The 24,255-nt window shown below is 41.2% G+C and overlaps 1 pseudogene across 1 annotated transcript; it reads right to left on the bottom strand.

Moving 5' to 3' along the window:
• Positions 1-1,167: 1,167 nt before the first annotated feature.
• LOC307096114 (small ribosomal subunit protein eS8-like) lies at positions 1,168-23,994 on the bottom strand (annotated as a pseudogene). The gene is made up of 2 exons: positions 23,867-23,994; positions 1,168-1,810 (listed from the first exon to the last, which is right to left on the bottom strand). The product of its transcript is annotated as a small ribosomal subunit protein eS8-like (transcript).
• Between the last annotated feature and the right edge of the window lie 261 nt (positions 23,995-24,255).

Raw genomic sequence — 24,255 nt, 5'->3', positions numbered from 1 at the left:
AACACAAATTGTCCTAAGGGAAAGTAGATATACACTTCAAAGGCCAGGGTTTGGTACACAGAATCCATTGTCAGATTGGAAGAATTACCTCCGGCTGTTCAGGTGTTTGGCCAGGAGGAGGCAATAACATGTAGATTAAGATGTCCTTAGCTGTCTGGCAGCAAATGATCAATTTATGCATCCTTTTCAGGTTTGGGGAAATGCCCTCAGCCATCTCCAGATGATTCAGCCCTGCTGACATGCTGGAATTGGCTTCCGGCAGTTGAAAACTCCTGTCTTCCCAAAGTGGTGCTAAGTCAGTAAATGAATCTTGACAATATGGCGTTTCTCCCTTTCCCCATTCATCCAGCATGGCCTCAGTGTCCTCTTTAGATAACCAGTCAGCAGGGCTTTATGTGCTCTGGGACAATTTATGAAACACAAATGATGTCATTATCAAAGTGACTTCAGTTGTGCTTACAACCAGTAGAAAGAGACATCAAGAGAAATACTGAAAGAGTGACTCACACATGAAGTGACAAAAATTCATCTGAGAGAGTGAGAATGGGGAAGAGGAGTTTATTGAATACCATCCCCATTCCACCCCACCCCCAGCTTCTGGGGCACTGGAACCAGTGATGCCCATTTACAAAGACTCATAATGATTTAGATTTCTAAATATCAGGTAAACAAATAAAAAAGTCTTATCTATCTCTAAGGCAACTAGTAGAACAAACCCTAAACCATTACTGGAATCCAAGAAGAAATTGAATTAATGTACTGGGTTTTTTCCTAAAGGTAGTGGAAACTGTAAGGTCCTATTACCAAAAATGTATTAGGATGAAAGTAGAGAGCTCCAACTGTAGCCACACATTTATAAAACATATTGTTTCCAGACCATAGGAAGCTTAATAAAATGGTGTGTATGAATTTTTACTGGTATGGCATGGGGAGGACTTAGATTAATGACAAGAAGGAGGATTAAAGGCAATTTATGCCTAAAGAATAATAAAAAAATCTCAATAAAGTTATTTGGAAGACATCTTGTACTGTCCACAGGAAGGATGAATGATTTGATGGTATATAATAAATGCATTGATTTCAACACTTAGCTGTGGAAGGCACTTCTTTTATTTCTAGAACAATAAATACCATTTTTACATGAGCTAAGATAGGAGGGAGGAAGGTTTATTTGCCTTTCTGGGCCTTGGTTTTCCTCAGATAGAACTGTTCCTTGCCCTCAAGCACATAACCATCTGCTGGGCTGCATTGGCCTGGTCTGGAATCAATGCACTCAAGAAGCTTGCCCTGCTGGAACTGCCCCTCTAGAAGAAGGCAGATTTTAGCCTTCTTATTCCTTTCATCATATTTCTTCTGAAGTTTCTTTGATCATTTTTTGTTTAAAATCTCTTCCTCCTCAGGAGTCAGCTTGGCCCCCTTCTTGTGGCCCAGGGGCAGTGCACAGTGGGCCTCGTACCACTGTCGGTATGGTGTGCTGTCAATAAGGACAATGTAGTTCTTTACTCGGTATGGACCAGTTTGTGGTTTGATGCATTGTAGACAACATCAATAATCCTTATTTTCTGTGTATAACACTCCAAGCCCCAGGAGAAGCTGCCCACATCCAGCTTGAAGGCATGGTACTGCTTGTTGCCTCCCTGCATGTAGACCGTTTGTGGGCCGTAGGGCCATTCCTAGTGTTGGCAGGGCATCCCAGCTCATTTTTCTGCTTTTTGGGGTAGGGTTTCTCTTGACCCCAGTCCTGTGGCGCTTGTGCCAATTATCCAGAGAGATGCCATGGCTTGGCGCCAGCTGGAAAGAAAGAAAGGCACTATTTTAATTCTGGGAAAGGAGGGATTAATTTCTACTTGTGAAGACATCCTTCCAGTATGAAGACAAGTCATTGGATTCATCCCACAATATTTTAAAGTTGCCTCAAAAAATATTGTGGGAGAACTAGTCTTGTTTATTAGTTTTAGAGAGAATTTTGCAATTACCTAGGGCAAAATAGTATAAGAATTCTTAATTATTTTTTCTCTTTTCATGCATCAAAGTTCATTTCTAATAAAGTACATTGTGCCCCAGAAGTACCTATTACATTAATGTAAAAATATTTTAACAATATACAGAACATTAACATTGAATAGAAATAATTCAAATAATAAAGTTAGGTCTATATAAAATCAACAATAATTAAGAAGTATTAAAAAAAGTATTTATAAAAGCTTTCACATTATATACATATATCACTTAATAGGCTATGATATATTTCATAAAATATTTTAACACATAAGCATTTAAATAGGGATATGCTTGGGTTATTATCAATGTTGATTTTTGGATCCAGAATTTAAAAATACAAGTACTACTATATAATTCAACTTAGTTATTTCAGATATAAAAAATGTTTTTCAATAATCTTTTCTTGGTATAGCTATTGGCATTCTGAGTAAGATAATTCTTTGTTGGGCACTACCTGCAGGCTGCAGAAAGCTTAGCCTCTCAGCTACTCACTCTCAAAAACACATTGGCACTTTCCAGATATTGTGACAACCAAACGCTCCACGTTTTCAACCTCCTCCTAACCCCCCTTCTTCTCCATTTAAGGTAGTGATTTAGAGGATTATGATGCTCTCTAATATCTATAATAATAAAAGCATAATATGCTAATTAGACTGGATGACTTTCTGGACGAAAAAAGGGCTGCAAGGGAAGCCCAGGTCCCAGGTGCCAGAGGGAAGCCAGTGCTGGCAGCCAGGGAGAGGAAGGCCTACTCTTGCACGAATTTCATGCATCGGGCCTCTAGTTATAAAAATAAAGGAATAAGTTATTTCTTCTCTCTCTTTCTCTATCTCTATCTCTACCTCTATCTCTACCTCTGCCTCTACCTCTCCTTTCTTTTTAGAAACTGCTATTGGAAACAATAACCAAACAACATTTTTTTTTCACGATATTTTAGAGCTAGAAAAATTCTTTTATATGTATTATGTTATTCAATTGTTGCATTATCTATATTAGGAAAGCAGAACATATATAATATTTCTCTTTTGATGTGTTAAAAAAAACCCCACTAAGGCTCAGGGAAGTTAGATTCTCTAAATATCATACTGTAGTGAAGTTGAAATTGGTGTCTTGGTTATAACATTTAGATTAGTGACCTTTCAACTGCATCTGACTGAAATGTTAACATGTCCCCTGTCCTCAAGAAAACAATAGTTTAAGTGGGGAGAAAATATCAATCAACATAACTTAAGTCATGAATTTCATGATGCAGACTAATGCACACATCGCCTACAGAAAAATGTTAATGGTTTAATGATTAACTGTTAAAGATAAACACTGGGTAATCTGGTTTTACCACTTATTCATAACAATGTATTGAAACCTGGTTTTTGTTTGGTGCTCAGCTTGATGCAGACACTACTGCACATAAGAAATAACTTAAAATGGTGTCTATAGTAAATAGAATGCATTTGAAATACCAAGCTACTAGGGGACTGGATTTGTCAAAGGGAGAAGGGCATGTAGAGGGAAAAAATACTTTCAAATTTCTTTTATTGTGATGAAATCACATGCTTATGCACAACATTTAAAACAAATCATTTTTTAAAATTATTAATGCATCTTACAAATTTACAACTATAGCATTTCAGTATTACAAAGTTAGGCAACAAAATATGGGGTTGTTTTGATGAATGTAACTTATAAAATTGACATCATGATTGACAATTGCAGTCACTTTAACTTCATAATTTACCTTTATTTCTCAGTTTTATTTTTGTTACACAATCTTAAGAGAATAAAATTCATATAGATAAGATGATGCTAATTGCACGTATCATTTCAAAGTTTATCTTTATTTATTTTTAAGCTTTAATTATGTGACTTTTTTTTATTAAATCTTTATTGTTCAGATTATTACAGTTGTTCCTCTTTCTCCCCCCATAGCTCCCCTCCACCCAGTTCCCACCCCACTCCATGCCCTTACCCCCGCCCCCACTGTCCTCATCCATAGGTGTATGATTTTTGTCTAGTCTCTTCCCGCACCCACCACACCCCTTTCCCCCTGAGGATTGTCTCCACATTTTGGCTGCTTCCCTGAGTTGATAGAGTGGCTTTGTGTACTAGGTGTCCTATATGGCCCAGTGGCTCAGCCTCCCCAGTTACCTGAGGTGGACACTCTTGGTGCACCCCTTTGTGGGCTGTGTGCACAGTCTTGTTGTAGTTAAGCCTTGATTGTTATTGGTATCACTGGGAGGAATTGACCTCCAAGCTAATTGGCTGTGAGGATCAGCTGTGTGTACGCTGGGAGAACTTCTGTGCTGGAGACACCCTTATGAGGCAAGACTTGCTTCAGTGGGGCTTTGGTGCTCACTGAGTCTGCCCCCTAAGTGTGTCCCTTATGGATCTGAGGAGTTGTAATCTGGATGGTCCTACTCTGACACCTGGGTACACTGGCTCTTGGATCTCCAAGGAGGTGTTAATTTAGCCTCTCCCTGAGGCCACCCAGCAGGAGCTACGGAGAGATCTGCAGATTCCTTTTCTTTGTTTGGGTTTTGGAGGTGCCCAGATGAGGCCCAGCTGTGAAGCAATGCAAGGTGCTGTGGGGCCTTGGGCCTTCTTTTGGATGTTCTGGGTCTCCTGACTCAGCTGCAGTTTGTTAGGTAAGTTTAGATTTCAAAGGACCAGACCATTCATATGCAAAAGCCTCTGTACACAGCTTGGATGCAGTGGAGTCTCAGGGTGGAGCAAACAGCAATGGCTTCCCATCAGCCCTGCCCTAAGAGGCCCCCGGGTCTCAGTGTCCCTTGGTAATCATTGCAAGCACCGCTGAGAGAAAGCCGCCCTCGAGTTTCACCCGCTGCCAGACAGTCCAGTTTCTCCCCGTATGAGTCTGGTCCCCAGAGTCTCGCCCGGAACTGGAGTTCAGAGCAGTCGGGAGCTTGTGTCTCCCTGCTGATTGAGAAAGCCAGCTGCATACTCAGTTGCCAGCCCTCTCCACGCGCCTCCGTACCTGTGCACTTTACTTCCGCAGTTCCTCTGAGTCTCAGTGTGCTGTTCTTTTCCCTTCTAGTTGTAGAATTTTCACTTAGCCAGCCTTCCTGTGGTTCTGGATGATGTCCATTTTGTCTTTTACTTGTAGTTTTGAAGTGGTTGTGCGAGGCAGCAAGTTCAGGTGTTTACCTATGCCACAATCTTGGTTTCTCCCCTATGTGACTGTTTGAACTAAGATTCACAGTTTATCTTTAAATTTCAATATGTTCTTTAATTGAATGTATTCAGAATATTGAAAGAATAACAAGTATATATTTGTATATATGCTAGTTCATGTATATGTGTGTATATACCTAAATCGCTAAAAACTGAGTGTATTCTTTGATTAGATACTGGATTAACTTTATCAATAAATAAGTTTCTAAACCAACTAAAAGTATTATTTCTTGGTAGAAAAATTTTAAATGTTTCTTGTAAATTTATGAGCTATTCAAAAATTTCTTTGTAAAAAAATGAGAATGTCTAATTACCAGTTACTATTATTAACTGCTATCAATTTCTAAGTATTAAAATTTATTTTGTTTTGCTCATCAAACCTAAAATTTAATTTGTATTTCCATTTGGTCTCTAATCCAAAGTTGTATTATGGTCTCATGAGCAGGAATTTTTAATTTAAATATTTAAGCCTATTTCAAAGTCAGATAGAAAGCCCCTAAACTCACAGTTATGACTAAAATGACATGCCATACAATATTATAATGATAAACTAACCTATGTATTTACTTATTATTTTACAACTGATTTCTAACTTCTTGCCAAAATGTGGCAAGCAGTTATGGCCACTTAGTCCCTGGTCTGTGAGTGTGGAACACATGTGCTTAATTATTGTGCTTGCTTATACAATATTTTATGAAGGGATATTAATAGATTTCAATTTTTAAAAGGACCAGAGCACACATAAACTTTCTAATCAATCTTACTTTTATGAGTTGTACAAACATGATGAACAAAGATAGTATTCAAAAGATTTTCTTTGTTTACTTGTGCTAAAAGGACAGAAACAAATGAGGGAGAAAGATTGAAGTCTCAAAGGAAAGGATATAAAATGTGCTTAATAAAATGTTTAGTTTTTAAAAACATGAGTCAATACCTAGTATATTAGATGGAAATTCATCATAATTAATAGGACACCAGAGACTTTAATTATGGTCTCTAACAACAAAGCAAATTGCAATAGGAATAAAATTTTGACCTTTTGTTCAATTTGTTTATTACCCCAGAACAGAAAGGGTGATGGCTAGATATAACTGCTTTCTTTTTCACATGAAGATGACCCAAGTGTTTTATTTGACTAGATGCTCAATGTGAAACCAAACCAAAATATCTCACTACAGTTTAAACTTTTGAAAGTTAGACATCATAAGTTGAAGTGACCAAGTAAAGAAATGAAATATGGCCCTAGCCGGTTTAGCTTAGTGGCTAGAGCATCAGCCTGGGGACTGAAGGGTCCTGGGTTTGATTCTGGTCAAGGCTACATACTTCGGTTGTAGGCTCCTCCCTGGCCAGGACTCTGGTCGGAGTTCATGCAGGAGACAACCAATCCATGTGTTTCTCTTACATCGATATTTCCCTCTGTCTTTCCCTCTGTCTTCTACTCTCTCTAAAAATCAATGGAAAAATATCCTTGGGTCAGGATTAAAAATAAAATAAAATACGATTCCCTGGTTCTTGAACATGGGGGGATTTTTACAGGTGTGGTACCAAATTAGAGAACGAAAAACCAATGAATGCTTTCAGATGAAAAACATGATGATGAAGAATATAGAAATCTGCTCGGCTGGTGTGGCTCAGTGGTTGTGCATCGACCCATAAACTGAGAGGTCCCAGATTCGATTCCTGGTCAGGGCACGTGCCTGGGTTATGGGCTCTATTCCCAGTAGGGGGCGTGCAGGAGGCAACCAATCAATGTTTCTCTCTCACCGATGTTTCCATTTCTCTATCCCTCTCCCATCCTCTCTCTCTAAAGAAAAATAATTTTTAAAAAAGAAACTAGAAATTCAATGATTATTACCAAAATGTTGTGTCAGGTACACCAAGGGATGCGGTGTGATGAGCAGTTCTAGATCCCAAAAGATGGATCATTGAAGATCAAATTGTGAGGCAAGATTGTCAGGAGCATTTCCTATGTGGAATAACATAAGAGGGGTAATAATAAGACAGAATGTGATATGCACCCCAAAAGTAGACTGAACACTATGTAGGTTCAAAGGAAGAAAAGTAATCACGATTATTTAGAAGAATAAGGAAAAGATGTCCTTATTTTCTTCAATCAGGCACTGATTAAGCTCATGCTAAGAGAGTCTGATTTTAGTTGCGCATGTATCAAGAAGTTTGAAACATGGACAGTAAATTCCACTCTGCATAGGATGTAAAATGATTCATAATATCTTTGCTCCTAGAGTATAAGATAAATCCAGGTAAAATAGAATCGATACTTTTCTAAAGGACTATCAGAGTAGTGAAGGAACTGAAGCCTAAATTAGATGATTTCCAGAGGGGGAAAAAAACCCTTCTTCAGATAATAGTGAGCCAAGGATGCTATTTGAGGGCAATTGCTGGGTTTAGCTATCAAGCTATTGATCAAAGTGTTAGTAGACAGGACAAACTGAAGTCTGAAGTACTCATAAGTTCAATGATAATTCACTCATCCTGACAATGCTCCCCACCCCAGTTTCCCTGAGAAAATGACAACAAAGGCAAGACTTAAAAGCAGAACGAATTTGCACCGTCTTATGGAGTCTTCAATGTGAAATCAAACCAAAATCTCTCATTACAGTTTAAACTTTTGAAAGTTAGACATCATAGCCCTAGCCGGTTTGGCTCAGTGCATAGAGCGTCGGCCTGCGGACTGAAGAGTCCCAGGTTTGATTCTGGTCAAGGGGACATGGCTGGGTTGCGGGCTCAGTCCCCAGTAGGGGTCATGCAGGAGGCAGCCAATCAATGATTACCTGTCATCATTGATGTTTCTATCTCTCTCTTCCTCTCCCTTCCTCTCTGAAATCAATAAAAATATATTTTTTTTAAAAAGAAAGTTAGACATCATAAATTGAAGTGACCAGGTAAAGAAATGAAATATGGCCCTAGCCGGTTTGGCTCAGTGGATAGAGCATCGGCCTGCAGACTGAAGGGTCCCGGGTTTGATTCCGGCCAAGGGCACATACTTGTAGTGCCTTTGTACCAATAAATCCAATGCTGAACCATGACCCAAACATCTCCTGGCTCAAATACAAAGATCAATAAGGCAGTCTGTTCTTTTTCTCTGATACCTGTTATAACTGATATCTATACTCCATAATTTCATTCCCATGCATTCACTCTGATCACTGGCCCTGTTCTATCCAATTTCTTCCATCTTATGAACAGACCTTTATTATTCAACTGCATAGAATCACCAATCAATTGATCTTCATGTTTTCTCTCTCTCGACCCCTCAATTGTCACTTTCAACCTTATCCAGCCCAGCTACACTCACATACACTTTCTGTTTCCTTGCTTCTCCTCTCTTCATTTTACTTGCCTGACAAAATCCCAACCACAACTAAATATAACTCTCTGCCTATTTTATATCTGCATCTAAGCAGCTGAAGTTGAATGGAAAAACACAGGATCTCATTGTAAATGCATGAGTCCTGATGGATTTATACCATATTTCCCTAACGCATTTGTTCTCCTACTATACCAGATTTCATACCTTCATCTCTCTTCACACAGTATGAATATTTCCTCTCCTTATTTATTTTCAGTTCTTGACCTTTCTTATTTCCTAATGAAATAAAATAGAGCTGATAAAAGAGTCCACTCTTGCCACCACATCTACCAGTCTGCTTTCATCTGACTCTATATACCCTTTCTCTTCTTCTATTTCTCTCAAAGAATGATTACAGATGCTATCCAAGGCTAACCCTCACACATGTGAACTGAGTCCTATTCTCTCTTGTCTACTCAAAGACGTAACTCTTTCTTTCCTTTTTCTTGAGCTTTTTTTACTCCGATCTTTCTTAACAGCACATGAATAGCCTGTTCTTTCTCCTTCCCAAAGTAAAACTCCTATAACTACATATCCTTCCTCTCCATTTCTTTACTTCTCTTTACATTAAAATTATTTTAAAAAAGCGCTATTTGCACACTGTCTCCAATTATTTCCTATTGTCCTCTCTTTAACCCACTCCCATCAAGCTTTTACCCAAACTACATGAAACAGGTTTAATGACATTCTCTCATGGCTTCCATTTTGTGAGTTCCAATGATCAATTCACAATCTTCATTTTATTTGACCAGTTAACATCTGACACAATTGTTCATTCTTTCTTAGGTCAACCATTTTCTTCACTTGGCTTCCAGTACAACATTTTTTCTTGGTTTTCCTCTGATCACATGAGTGTTCTTTCTCAGTCTCTATTACTATATTCTCCTTCTCTTCTCAACTTCAAAAACTGAAAAGCTCAGGGCTCAGTCTTCTTCTCAATATTTACCCAGTCCCTCATCTTATATAATAAAAGCCTAATGTGAAAATTGTCCCCTCTGGGAGTTCAGCCGCTCGCTATAATGTGCACTGATCACCAGGGGGTGGCACAGAACATGGCGGGTGTCGTTGATGCACTGTGACCTCTCGCTGGCTACCGGGTTGATGGGGACGGAGGTGCGGTGAGAATGCAGGGTGTCTGCTGAGCTCTCTCTCACTCCCCCTGCTACCCTCCCCTGGGACACCAGGGCTCGCGTGCCAGGGATGCCCCCCACCCCTCAGGTGCAGGGCGCCTGCGAGGAGCCTGCCCTGCACCCGCATGGCCTCTTCCAGGTGAGCTGGGCCGCAGCTGCCGGGACCTCAGGGGCCAGTTGGGCTCCCAATGGGTTCACACAGGAACCAGTCTGTGAGGCCGACCGGGAGAGAGCACACTGCCTGCCCAGCTTCCTTTCGGGCACTGCTGGGAAGCCCAGAGGCCCATGCTGCGCCCCAGCTCCGCGATGTCTGGCCACACTCACTGCATCATCTCCACGTGGGGACTCGGGCACTGTGACTCGGGTGGAGGGGGGCACATGGGGACTCAGGGGTCTAGGTGCTGCCCAGGGCCCAGAGGTCAGCTGGGACCTGCCCTTCCAAGCTAGACACTTGTGCTTCGACCGCTGGCCAGGCCTAGGGACCGCACCGTGCCTCCAGTTATTACAGTGGTCGCCAAATTTTCAGACCTCACGGACCACCAGTGGTCCACGGACCACCGGTTGGCAACCACTGCTCCAAAGGTTTCCTTAAACCAGGAGTCACCAATCTTTTGGACCTCACGGACCACCAGTGGTCCACGGACCACCAGTTGACGACCGCTGAGTTATTACATAAAGACACATGGCTTCAGATATCATCTATATGTTGATAATTACCAAATTTATAATCCAATATAGAATTCTCACTAGAACACTAGTCTGATGAAACTATTTACATGATGTCTCTCTTTGGATCTTTAAAAAATATATTTTATTGATTTCAGAGAGGAAAGGAGAGGGAGAGAGATAGAAACATCAATAATGAGAAGGAACATTGATCAGCTGCTTCCTGCACGCCCCCTACTGGGGATCGAGTGAGAAACCCGGGCATGTGCCCTGACCAGGAATTTAACCATGACCTCCTGGTTCATAGGCTGATGCTCAACCACTGAGCCACGCTGCCCGGGCGGTATACATGTTTTACTTCTTTACTACAGCTCACTGCTCCACTTTCTTGTAAGAAGAGAAGTTGTTTCCCGATTTCCCTTGGTTTTCTTCCTTATTCACTCCCCCCATTACCCCATTTCCTTTTTTTATACCACTTACAACTGTCTGATATATTACATATCATATTGTTATATATTTACTTTCTGTCCCTCTCCTTAGCATGCAAAATGTAATCAGACAAAAACAGGGGCTTTGTGTTTTTAGTTCAGTGTTATAGCCCCAAGTTTAGAATAGTACCTAACATATATGGTACTTTAAAGATGTTTGTTGAAAAAATAAATATATTTTAATGAAGACCGAAATTTGTTTTGTTTCAGAAATTTGTAAAATAATTTTTTAAACTAATTTTCTTTCAACTATACTTTGATGACCCTAAGGATTGTTAGTATTTATTTTGTTGACAGCAAGGGTTTTTCCCTACTTGTCTTACTTTCCATAGTTAAGATTCTATATTTTCTTTTTGATGTACATTCTACAAGAAGGCAGCTATGTGGTTAATAGAGGTAAGAGAGAAATATTTTAGAGATATTCTTATCCCTTAACTCTTTCAAAATGAGAGACTACACTAATTTACATACTGTCTGAATATGAAAAGGCCTAGAGGTGGTAGGAAGATAATTAAAACCTAGATCTGACAGGCTTGTTGAGGAACAAAGCAATTCTTGTTAAATTACTATATCATTGTAGTCTGGAGGGGTTAGAGATCTTGATATGATTATTAATATACTCACATTTGATTTGTTTAAGCAATTACATTGTTTAATGGGTGTAAAGCAACATACTATCTATGAAAAGTTCACCTAACAGCCTTCTATATTTAATAGCCATACAATTGTCTACAAGAAGAAAGATTAAGGCAAGCATGTCTGAACTAATATATGAAGAGTCTCATAAGAAACAATTATATACAAAGTAATAAACTCAATATCATTTAAACGTATGTGCAAATATTGAATATTCAAATTAATGTTCATAAAATCTATAGCCATTTTATTCTATTGAGTATTAATATGGTTATGGATGCTGTTCATCAATTGTGTTTTGTCTCTTATTTTCAATCCTTTTTAAAAATTTTTTTTCTGTTGGCACTATGTATAAAAAGTATTTTAAGATGTGCATAAACCATTGATTTGACAATCAGTATTCAAAGGATAATACTATTGCAAACAATTTTTCTGGGGAGCCAAAATAATTATATTCGTTTCCTGTTGGTATTAGAACAGCGTTCTTGCAACACTTTCATGGGCAGAAATGCTAACTCGAAACATCTTTACAAAGAAACTCACTATGAGGGCATTTAGATTGGTTTAACATGAACATATTTGCAGCAATTTTTACATATGTAAAAAATAATTACCTAAGAATTATTTCAATGTTGATTATATATAAGTACTTTTAATGAGATAAATTTAATGTAATTAAACTGGTATAGGAAAGCATTTTCTACTTTTCTAGCAGATAGAAGAAAAGACACTGGAGCATTCCTATGAGCTACACTTAAAAATTCTGTATTTTCAATTCTGATTTATTCCTAACTGTATAATGCTGATGTCTTTTCCTTGCAGTGTTTGCAGATTTCTTTTGAGCATCAGTTTCACTCAGTAGTCAATTTATAATGAAGATTATGTAAAAGGTGACAGGTTAAAATCAGGCCAAATGTTAATGCCAGGTAAAAAGGCCAAAATAATAAAAGAATTATGTCTGGGAGGAACTCTAGTGTGATTTACTTAGTAAACTATGATAAGGAGAAACCACTGTAAAAGTAATGAATGTTTTACTGAAAACATAAGGTGTTTTCTCCTCTTATTTGCATCCCATGGAAAGAAGCTGACTTTCAATGAGAATGAATCACATTCCACTTTAGACTGATGAACAATACAATTCTTTATGCAGAACACAATCAAGCTGTAGGAATTCAATTCTGCAATATATCATTGTGGTAAATAGTTTAGCAAAATCCAGGAAAGCATTAAATGTTGCTATGAATAAGAATGACATTTACAGCCATGCTAAGTAGGTCACAAGGTTTAAAGGGCTCTCTGCCCTCTAGCAATGGGGCACAGGAGAATTTGTTTGAAGGTCAGAAAGTAATGTTTCAAAGGAAAATAAACAAAATATTCTCCCAACAGAGGAGTGGAGGAATGGGGAAATTTGACAGATGTGAGAATTAGGAAAGGCAAAAATGGCTGAAAAACAATGTATTTTGGATGAAAAAATATTTCCTTCTATAACAGCAACGTTCAGTCATCAGATTGCTTAATGCTTACTTACATTTGCTCCTCCCATGCACTAAGATATGTAAGAGAATGGTCTTAACATTATTTATAAAACCCCAATTATAGCTAACCCAAATTTCAAATCACGAGTCATATGGGAAATAATTGTATATTGTTGCCAAGAAAAGTATACAGCAATGAAAATGGGTAAAGAGAGCTGCATGCAGTAACATAGACACATCTAAAAGATACAACATGAAAACTAAAGATCCTGTTAACGTAAAAACAAAACAAAACATTCAAACCTGGAAGGAACTTTTGTGAGTCTATTTGAGCCAAACTGTTGACAATTGCCAGGAAGCAGAATCTCAACGTATTGAAATAGTGCTCCGGAGAATGGTGGGTTTTTTGGTGTGTTTTTTTTTTTTTACCTTGTTTTAAATATTACCATCAAAGGAAGAAATGTTATTAGTAAGTGGGTTACATGAAATCCATTAGTGATAGACTAGGGAAGCAGGAGAAAGTAAAGCGGATGTTTGTGGGAAAAACCTCTGGGATTGGATAAAAAGTAAAATGTTAGACACATGCTTTTTTTACACAAGTGGGTACAGGACAGTTAACAGTCGACAATTAACATAACAATAACAATGAGGGAATCTGTGGTCTGCTCCCTGGCAACATTTGTTGTGCCCTGAAGGGTCCTGAAAAGGGGAAGTTACAGGTTACCCTGACATTCCACTGGTAAGTTATCTTAGATGCAAAAAGACAATAGGCTCAGTAAAGATCAAAGTTGATCTTTGTCAGGGACTATACTGGCCTAGGACATGACTACCCACTATTTACTGCTTTTTAATGAAAAAAGTTTAATTTCAGACCATCCTTTGTGGTTACTTTAGGTCTTTGAGTTTGCAAGACCACCACGCAGGCCTTCTCTAAGTTAGTCCGGTTAGCATGTCACCCCTTTTAATTCACAATCTCTTACAATAACATCTTTACAAAAAGAAAACACAACATTAAACTTAAGTATTTAAGAAAGCTTACTTATGTGATAAAACCATATGGGAAAGTGAGCGGTTGATTACTATAAATGACAGGAACATGGTTATTTTTATGAGAGAAGATGATTGTAACAAGGAGGTGGCCAAAGAGAGACTCATACAGTGCTGAAATGTGTTGTTCTACCTTAGTATTACACTCATTCCCCCCTCAGCCACACATTGTCATCTCTCTCTGTGAAGCTGATGCCTGTAGACTTCATCGCCTGGGCTACCTAGGCCTCTGGATTCTGGAAGGCACCAGCCAGAAATTGCAGTGCAAGAAGAGAGAGATTTATTTTTCCTACTCTTCATTCCTATTCTTTTCCTACCTCACTCTCAACTAATACCTATGTTTTCATGGAGAATTCCTGATGACCAAATAACAGAAGTGGAAAATATGTAGGTCTGATTTAAAGATGGGTCTGCAAGAAATGCTGACAGCAGACATAATGTAACCGGACAATCAATGGGTCCGTGTTGCCTGTCACTACGTGAGCTAATTCAGCAGAGACAGGGTTGAATCATATGTGAGCGTTTATTCCAATACTGCCGGCAGTATGGGAGAGCAGCAGGTCATCCACAAAAATCTGCTCTGCAGCGCCCCCTGTAAGCCAGCTGTTTATGTTGGGCAGAAAGACAAAGACTACATGGGGAAGTAGGCAAAAGGGTATGCCAAATGGGCAGTTTACAGGTCTAGAGATTTGCATAGGCCTGCAGGAATGCAAAGGCTGGGGGTCTTCAAGGTCTTGTGATATGCAAAGGGCTGGGGATCTTCAAAGGGCTGGCGATATTCAAAGGAAAGAGAGGGTCTTCAAAGGGCTGGTATCTCTGTGGTTTCTGCAACAAGGTTGTTAATCTTTCCATGATAATAGGCAGCTCCTGGATAAGGTGGATGGGCTGCATTTCCAGGAGAGCTTCCAGGTCCCATACAACTCCCAGCCAGGTTAGAATGTGCCTTCTTTAATCAGAACAAAACACTCATGGTTAACAGAGCATGGTTAATATTTCTTACAATTCTTTATATATATATATATATATATATATATATATATATATATATATATATATATATAATTATTGATTTTTTACAGAGAAGAAGGTAGAGGGATAGAGAGCTAGAAACATCGATGAGAGAGAAACATCGATCAGCTGCCTCCTGCACACCCCCCACTGGGGACGTGCCCGCAACCAAGGTACATGCCCTTGACCGGAATCGAACCTGAGACCTTTGAGTCCGCAGGCCAACGCTCTATCCACTGAGCCAAACCGGTTTTGGTGTATTTCTTACAATTCTATGTGGTCCTCAATATTCTATTTCTACCCCTATCAATAAGTAAAGATTGCTGTCGCATTTGCTAAGTGGCAAAAGTGGTAGCCTGTGAGAGTTATTCTACATTGTCAACCCCCCACACACATAAATACATTCTCTGTCCTTATCTGCACTAATTAATGGCCTGGTAGGCTAAGCTCTGTTGACTGAATCTTGTGAAAGGAAATTTTAGGGGTGAAATAGGCAGGTTTAGGACATTTTTAAAAAGTAAAGGGTCCATGGAAAAAGCACAGTGCTACAGAATTGCAAAAGGGTACATTTCCATAAGACAAGGGAGCTGAGAGTGGCAGAAGTTACATTTCCATAAGATAAGGGATCTGGGAGTAGCAAAAGGCACACATTTACAGAATAAAGGGAAGGAAGCCCCTCATTCAAAGAGGGAGGAAGAAAAGCCCAGAGGGAATAGGAGAACAATAAGGGAGAAGAAGGAGGGAACCTCAAGTACCTCACTTAAGGCTGGAGCTCAGGAGTTGCTATAGTGACCAAATCAAAGGGGAATGGTGACCAATCAGAGGCGATATTGAGACACAAAAACTGCAGCCTTTGTAAACCCTGGAAAAAGGGACTTTCTTTCCCCCTCCCCACGTGGGAGTCTGTGCTTGTTTCTCAATAAATTTCCAGCTTTGCTCTACCATCTTCCATCTGTGGTTTCATTCTTTGACTCCAACAGACAAAGAGCCTGGTATGCCATCCTGCCCAGGGGGACAACTCGTGTTTCCAGTCCAAATTTCCCGTTTCACTTGTAGGCTCCCTTTCCAGCTGCATGTTTATTGGATTCAGGCAACAAGAGGCTCCATCTCAATCAGTGATCATGGAGTGGGACTAGAGAGATGCAGGGCATTTCTTTCCAATCCCAAACTCACTAGGACTACATTTCTAACTTCCTCCTCCACAACCACAGCTCCCGCTGAGTACCTTCTCCTTGGCACTAGGTGTCTTTGGGATCCAATAACACAATTTCCTTTCCTTTCTGCTCCAGACTTTGGAATGATAAAAACTTTGCTCTGTTGTGTTGTGTTAATATAAGAAACATCCAAACCTGTAAAGAACTTTTGTAAGTTTATTTGAGCCAAACTGTCACCCATTTCCCAGAAGAAGAATCTCAATGGATTGAGATAGTGCTCCAGAGAAGGCAGTTTTGCATCTTATCCTATATAATAAAAGGCTAATATGCAAATTGTCCCCTGGACCAGGAGTTCCACCTGGAGTTCAACCCAGTTCAACCGGGAATTTGACCAGGGGGCGGGGCCAGCCGGCCAACTGCCTGAGGCCCCTCCCCCCAGCCAGCCTGGCTCAATCGGACCAGATTGGGGCAGGCCAGCCGGACCCCACCCATGCACGAATTCATGTACCAGGCCTCTAGTTTTATAATATTACAAACAAAGGAGGAGATGTAGGTGGGTTACAAGAAGTCCATTGGTGATCAATTAGGGAGGTGGAGAAAGCAAAGGTGGAGGGAGTAGTAACCTCTGGTATTGGATAAAAAGTAAAATGATAGTGCTTCTTTTAAGTAGATGGTTACAGGCTAGTTAACAGTCAACAATTAACAAGATAACAATAACAATGAAGGAATTCATGGTCTCTGCTCTGGGGCATTGGTTGTGCCCTAGGGGGTCTGCAAAAAGGGAAGTTACAAGTTACCCTGACATTCCAAAGGTATGTTATCTAGATGCATAAAGACATAGGCTCAGTTAAGATCAAAGTTGATCTTTGTCAGGGAAGATACTGGCCTAGAACATGACTACCCACTATAGACTGCTTTTTTACTTAAAAAGTGTTTTAAATATATTTTTATTGATTTCAGAAAGGAAGGGAGGGAGGGAGGGAGGAAGAGAGAGAGAGAGAGAGAGAGAGAGAGAGAGAGAGAGAGAGAGAGAGAAACATCAGTGATGAGAGAGAATCATTGATCAGCTGCCTCCTACATGCCTCACACTGGGGATCATGCTGGCAACCCAGGCTTGTGCCCTGACCTGGAATAGAATTGTGACCTCCTGGTTCATAGGTCTAAGCTCAACCACTGAGCCATGCCAGCTGGGATAACAAGTTTTAATTTCAGATCATCCTTTGTGGTTACTTTAGGCCTCTGAGTTTGCAAGGCCACCACACAGGCCTTCCTTGAGCTTGTCAGTTTAGCACGTGGCCCCTTTTTATCCATAGTTGCTAATTTGTGGGCACTGTCTCCATCCCTTGCTTGCTATTTTAAATCTCTTCACACCAGAATATGGAGGTTCCTCAAAGAATTAAAAATGGAATTGCTTTATGACCTAGCAATTCTACTTCTGGGTATATACTGAGTGGCCAGATTATTATGATCTCTGAACGCATAATAATCTGGCCACTCAGTATATATATATATATATATATATATATATATATATATATATATATATATATATATTAGAGGCCCGGTGCATGAATTCATGCATGGGTGGGGTCCGGCCAGCCTGGCCAGGGGGAGGGGACATAGACGGTTGGCCAGCCTGCCTGCTGGTCAAACTCCTGGTCGAGGGGACAATTTGCATATTAGCCTTTTATTATATAGGATATACACTGAGTGGCCAGACTATTATGCGTTCAGAGATCATAATAATCTGGCCACTCAGTGTTTATCCAAAGAAAACTGAAGCAATGTGTGCACCCTCATGTTCATTGCAGCATTATTTACAATAGCCAAGATCTGAAAGCAATCCAAGTGCTGATCGATAGATGACTGGGTAAAAAAAGTGGTGGTACATATATACAATGGGAAATTACTGCCTATAAAGAAGAATGAAATCTTACCTTTTGCAATGGCATGGATGGACCTGGAGAGTATTATGCTAAGTGGACTGTCAGTCAGAGAAAGATTAGTAGCATATGATCTCACTTATATATGGTATCTAAAGAACAATATAAATGAACAAACAAAACAGAAAAAGACTCAGACTTATTGTTGCCAGAGGGGAGGGAGGTAGTGGGACTGGGAGAAAGAGATGAAGGGATTAAGAAGTATAGATTGTAGTTAAAAAATAGTCATGGGAGGTAAAGTACAGCATAAGAAATCCTATCTAATAAAAGAGTAATATGAAAATTGACCATACCTCTGCTATACCCACAAGCCATGCCCACCAGCCACGCCCGCCAGCCAATCAGGGGCGAATATGCAAATAAACCCAACCAAGAAGGCTGCAGCCACAGAAAGAGCAGGAGGGAGGCTTGGGTTTCCCCAGCAATGGAGGAGGCCAAGATTTCTGCCTGCCCTTGCCAGCCTAGGCCTCTACTCAATGCTACAAAGTTTCAATGATAGAAGATAAATAAATCCCAACAAAAATGGCAGCAGCCACGGAGCTGGAGAGAGCAGGAGGCTAGGGTTGCCCCTGGCGATGGAGGAAGCCAAGCTTCTGCAGCCCTGGCTGGCCTAGGCCTCCACACCAGGCTACAAAGTTTCAATTATAGATGATAAATAAATCCCAACAGAAATGGCTGCTGCCACGAGCGAGCAGAAGACTTGGCTCTGCTCAGGCTACAAAGTTTCAATTGTAGAAGATAAATAAATCCCAGATACCAGGGCCTCCGCTTGGGTCGCCAGGGGGCATGGCTGGCCTGCAAACCACCACAGGCCCCTCACCCAGGCCACCCCACACCCCTAGGGAACCCCCAACCTGATCTGGTACACCCTTCAGGGCAAACCAGCTGGCCCCCACCCATGCACCAGGCCTCTATCCTATCTAATAAAAGAGTAATATGTAGATTGACCATCACTCCAATACACAAGATGGCTGCCCCTGTGGGGACACATGATGCCACCACAAGATGGCCAGCAGGGGAGGGCAGTTGGGAGGGACCAGGCCTGCAAAGGAGGGCAGTTGTGGGCAATCAGGCCAGCAGGGGAGGGTAGTTGGGAGGGACCAAGCCTGCAAGGGAGAGCAGTTGGGGTTGATCAAGCCTGCAGGGGAGGGCAGTTAGGGGTGACCAGGCCAGCAGAGGAGGGAAGTTGGGGGTGTCCGGGCCTGCAGGGAAGGGCAGTTGGGGAGGACCCAGGCATGTAGGGGAGAGCAGTTGTTGGGGGGGCAGGCCTGCAGGGGAGGGCAGTTAGTGGTGACCAGGCCTGCAGGGGAGGGCAGTTAGGAGCAAACAGGCTGCCAGGGGAGCAGTTAGGCATCAATTAGGCTGGCAGAGGAGTGGTTAGGGGGTGATCAGGCTGGCAGGCAGAAGTGGTTAGGGACAATCAGGAAGGCAGGCAGGTGAGCAGTTGGGAGGCAGCAGTCCTGGATTGTGAGAGGGATCCCAGATTGGAGAGGGTGCAGGCTGGGCTGAGGGACACCCCTCCCCCCGCCCCATGCATAAATTTCGTGTACCGGGCCTCTAGTCTATATACATAAAAGGCTAAGCGACAGTTTGACCGGCAGGTAGGTATGACATGCACTTACCACCAGGGGGCAGTCACTCAATGCAGGAGCTGCCAAGCTGCAGTGACTTGGCAGTGGCAGTTCTTGGGTGACTTGCCCTGGAACCAGAGAGGAGGGAGCCCAATTCTGGGGTGCATCACCCAAGAACCTCCCTCTCGCAATCCAGGACCCCTTGGGGGATGTCGGAAAGCCGGTTTCAGCCCAATCCCCGCAGGCCAGGCCGAGGGACCCCACCTGCCAGAGGGACCCTGCTCACTCTGCAGACACCCTTTGAGCCACAGTGCTGCCCCAGGTGCAGCTGGCAAGGGAGGGACTGCGGGAGGTTGGCTCCAGGGTGTGTCTGGCCCTTCTCACCCAGTCCCGCCCCGCTGGCCACCTTCTAATTAATTTCCTTTCAATGTGCACAAATCAGTGCACCAGGGCACTAGTATAGTCAATAATAGAGATATGGGAACCCCGAGCTCTTTGTCTGGTGGAGTCGAAGAATGAAACCAGGGACTGAGGATGGCATAGCAAAGATGGAAATTTATTGAGAAACAAGCACAGACTCCCACATGGGGAGGGGGAAAACGTCCCACTGGGTCCCTTTTCCCTACAGTTTATAAAGGCTGCAGTTTTTTTTGTGCCTCAATATCCCCTCTGATTGGTCACCATCCCCTTTGATTTGGTCACTATAGCAACTCCTGAGCTCCAGCCTCAAGTGAGGTACTTGAGGTTCCCTCCTTCTTCTCCCTTATTGTTCTCCTATTCCCTCTGGGCTTTTCTTCCTCCCTCTTTGAATGAGGGGCTTCCTTTCCTTTTTTTCTGTAAATGTGTGCCTTTTGCTACTCTCAGTTCTCTGTACCTTCTGCTGCTCCCAGCTCCCTTGTCTTATGGAAATGTACCCTTTGCAGCTCTGTAGCCCTTAATTTCTAAAATTTCCTAAACCTGACTATTTCACCCCTAAAAACTCCTCTCAATAGTGTAATAACTATGTATACTTCCAGGTGAGTACTTGAAATATTGGGGGACCACTTTGTCAAGTATATGATTATCTAACCCCAATGCTGTACACATCCAACTGATACAAAATAATATTGAGTGTAAAATGTAATTGAAAAAAAAAAAAACATTTAAATCTCTTCACACCTCCATAAGGAGACTTTTATCTACTGTCACTTCATTTGAGCCACACTAGGCAGATTCTGTGTCCTTCAGGACATTTACTGAAACAAAATCTTCAAGGTTTGGGGCATATGACCAATACATTAATTGTTAATGTAAATCATTGAGAATGCTTTAGTAGTAATAATCTGTAATAATAAAAGCGTAATATGTTAATTAGACCAGACAACCTTCTGGATGAAGCTAGGGCTGCAAGGGAAGCCTGGGTCCCAGATGCCAGAGGGAAGCTGGTGCCGGCAGCTGGGGGAAGGAAGGCCTACTCTTGCACGAATTTTGTGCATTGGGCCTCTAGTAATAATAATAATAATAATAATAATAATAATAATAATAATAAAGGTTTGTCTGCACTTTTAGAGGCTTGACTCTCTCAGTCACCAATATGAGAAGCATGAGAAACTTTTGCACCACAGAGCTCTGCAGCACTGGCACGGAGCCAGATAATTACTATAGTCAGTGATTATACAATGACCATTATTCTATCTGTATTTTGATGCTCAAAAATATTATACTATTCAGTGAGTTTTCAAAAAAGATGAGCCATTAAAAATACCTAAAATTGGGTGTTGTAATGGAGAAGAGGGAGGAAATGGAGGAAAAAGACACAAGAGGATAATATTCTTGTGCATAATAGGAAATACTAGACTTCTATAAAGAAATAAAGGAATAAAGGTAATTATATAAAATATGATTACAAAGCTAACCACTGGAACAAAAACAGAAATGTTCCTAAATATCAGATGGCTCTATTAAGAGATGAAATTTACATACAGTAGAGGAAAATTTATTTCTAAGAGATTTTATCATTTTTTTCTTAATATGAAAATTTCTATCAGAAGTTTGTGAAACTGGAACGCACGGTGTTCCCCTGGGCAGGATGATTTCCCAAGCTCTTTGTCCGGTGGACTCAAAGAATGAAACCACAGACGAAAGATGGTAGAGCAAAAGGTGGAAATTTATTGAGAAACAAGCATAGACTCCCACGTGGGGAGGGGGAAAGAGTCCTACTGAGTCCCTTTTTCCAGAGTTTATGAAGGCTGCAGGTTTTTTTTTGTGCCTCAATATCCCCTCTGTTTGGTGACTATTTCCCTTCGATTTGGTCACTACAGCAACTCCAGAGCTCAAGTCTCACATGAAGTACATGAGGTTTTCTCCTTCTTCTCCTTTATTGTTCTCCTATTCCCTCTGGGCTTTTTTTCCTCCTTTGAATGAGGGGCTTCCTTCCCATTTTTTCTGTAAATGTGTACCTTTTGCTACTCCCAGCTCCTTTATCTTATGGAAATGTACCTTCTGCCACTCCCAGCTCCCTTGTCTTATGGAAATGTATCCTTTGCCACTCTGTAGCCCTGTGTTTTTTCCATGGGCCCCTTAATTTCTAAAATTTCCTAAACCTGATTTTTTCACCCCTAAAAACTCCTTTCATTTGGAAGCACGAAAAAGCCTAAAAATTATCTCTCATAAGCTCACTTCTTAGTGAGAAATCATATTAAAATGCTGTACATTTTTCTTTACTATTTATGTATTATACATATATACATACACACACTAACATGTACCACACTTAAAATCTTGCCATCTTCACTTAATGTTTTACCTAGAACATTTTACCATGTTATTAGATATTCTTAATGGTAACATATGCTTCTTAATGGTTGTATGAAATTTCATCAAACAGATTTATTATACTGTCTTTTTATTGAATACTAGGTTCTTCCCATATTTGCAAATCTTGCAATATAGATTAAGAATCTCAAGTGTGTGAATATGAGAGGAGTTAGAAATAGGGCTAGGCAGACAGGGTAAGGGGTGGAAGAAGAAGAAAGTACAGACATAACTGCAGGACCAAGCATGGCCGAGCGCCAAACCGCAAGGTTGTTTATCTTGCAGGTGCAGAATGTTACAGGATTCCAAAGTAGGAAGAATAGGGAAACTGAGGCAGGCAAGTTAGAACAAGGCCAAACACTGTGGGCAATTTGCAGCCAGCTTGTAACTAACAAACAATTATCTTCCCCAGCCAAGGACACAGCCGAACCTCCCTAACGAGAGAATGCAGAAAGGGAGGGGGAAAGGGGAAAGGAAAAACAAAAAAGAACCGTTTGTACTCCCTAAGCAGAGCAGCCAGCAGTCTCAAGGCTCGGCAAGATAAAGTTGCCAGGTGCTTTTCATGAATTCTGGGAAGGCCACAACAAATTAACAGGGACCTTGAGAATTAATCTGTACCAAAATAGTCAGCAGAGGAATTTTGACGCCTATAGACAGGAGGGTATATAATGCCTCAGACCCCCACCCCACTTGCTCTTCAGATTAGCTGAGAGCCCGTCTGTGCTTCATAAGTCAGATGTATAGGTTTGCTTGCTTTGCTTTTGCTTTTTCAATAAAGATGCATGCTTTAATTGCTTTAATAAATTGGCTTTTCACCACACAGTCAAGGTCTCTCCTATAAATTCCCTTATATGAGAATAGAAGAATCAGGGTGCGGACAGCCCTCTCCCACTGACTCAGGGGGCTGTCCTGTCCCAGAACACCTCTCTGATATCAGTATGAGGTGCCTATAACAACTGTTCTTGGTACCAATATGATTTTTATTTCATTTTGAGTCATTTTTCATTTTGATAAACTTTAATAGTATAGGAAAATACAAAAAGCCCATATTCTTACTACAAACAGTCCTTGGGTTACATCGGACTCGACATACGTCATTTCATGGTTACATTGCCATTTCCCATTGTCCCAAGTAGATCCTGGAAAAGGATCTGGGGTGTTTATCTAAGTCGTCCCTTGAGATAAGCTTAGCCGTGCAGGTGTTGGGACATTCAAGTAGTTGCTAGTGAAGAGGCTACTCTATGCAAGCAGGACCAAGGACAGGCCTAGGACCGAAAAGACCAGAAGCTTTAATTTCAATTTTAAGCGTACGCAAAATGATTCAATTAACTGCCAGAGGGATTACACCACATGAAACATATGCAGTTGCAAATCACACAGCATTTTATTACTCACGCGAGTTCCTGATGCTGCGGGTACAGGCTTGGTGGGATCCCAGTGGTGCTGTCCTCTGGGGTCCGGCAGCTGGGATGGTCCGGTCCAGATGCAGGGGGCCGGCGTTCCTCACCCGAGAGCTTGGTCATGTCTCCATTGGGAGGTACTAGCCATTCTTCTGTGGTCTGGAAGAGAGAGGAGCGTGGAGCGGTGTCGCTTGCCGGACTGACTAAAGGATGTGCCTTTGTGGCGGTCTTGACAGGCGAGCACCGTTAGTTGGCCAGGACCTATTCTTTTTTTTAAAAAATATATTTTATTGATTTTTTTTACAGAGAGGAAGGGAGAGGGATAGTTAAAAACATCGATGAGAGAGAAACATCAATCAGCTGCCTCCTGCACACCCCCTACTG

This window comes from Cnephaeus nilssonii (assembly GCF_951640355.1).
Source record: "Cnephaeus nilssonii genome assembly, chromosome: X".
NCBI classification, from domain to species: Eukaryota; Metazoa; Chordata; class Mammalia; order Chiroptera; family Vespertilionidae; genus Cnephaeus; species Cnephaeus nilssonii.
The sequence above is the reverse complement of the archived record's forward strand: the minus strand, read 5'-3'. Positions and strand labels throughout refer to the sequence as shown.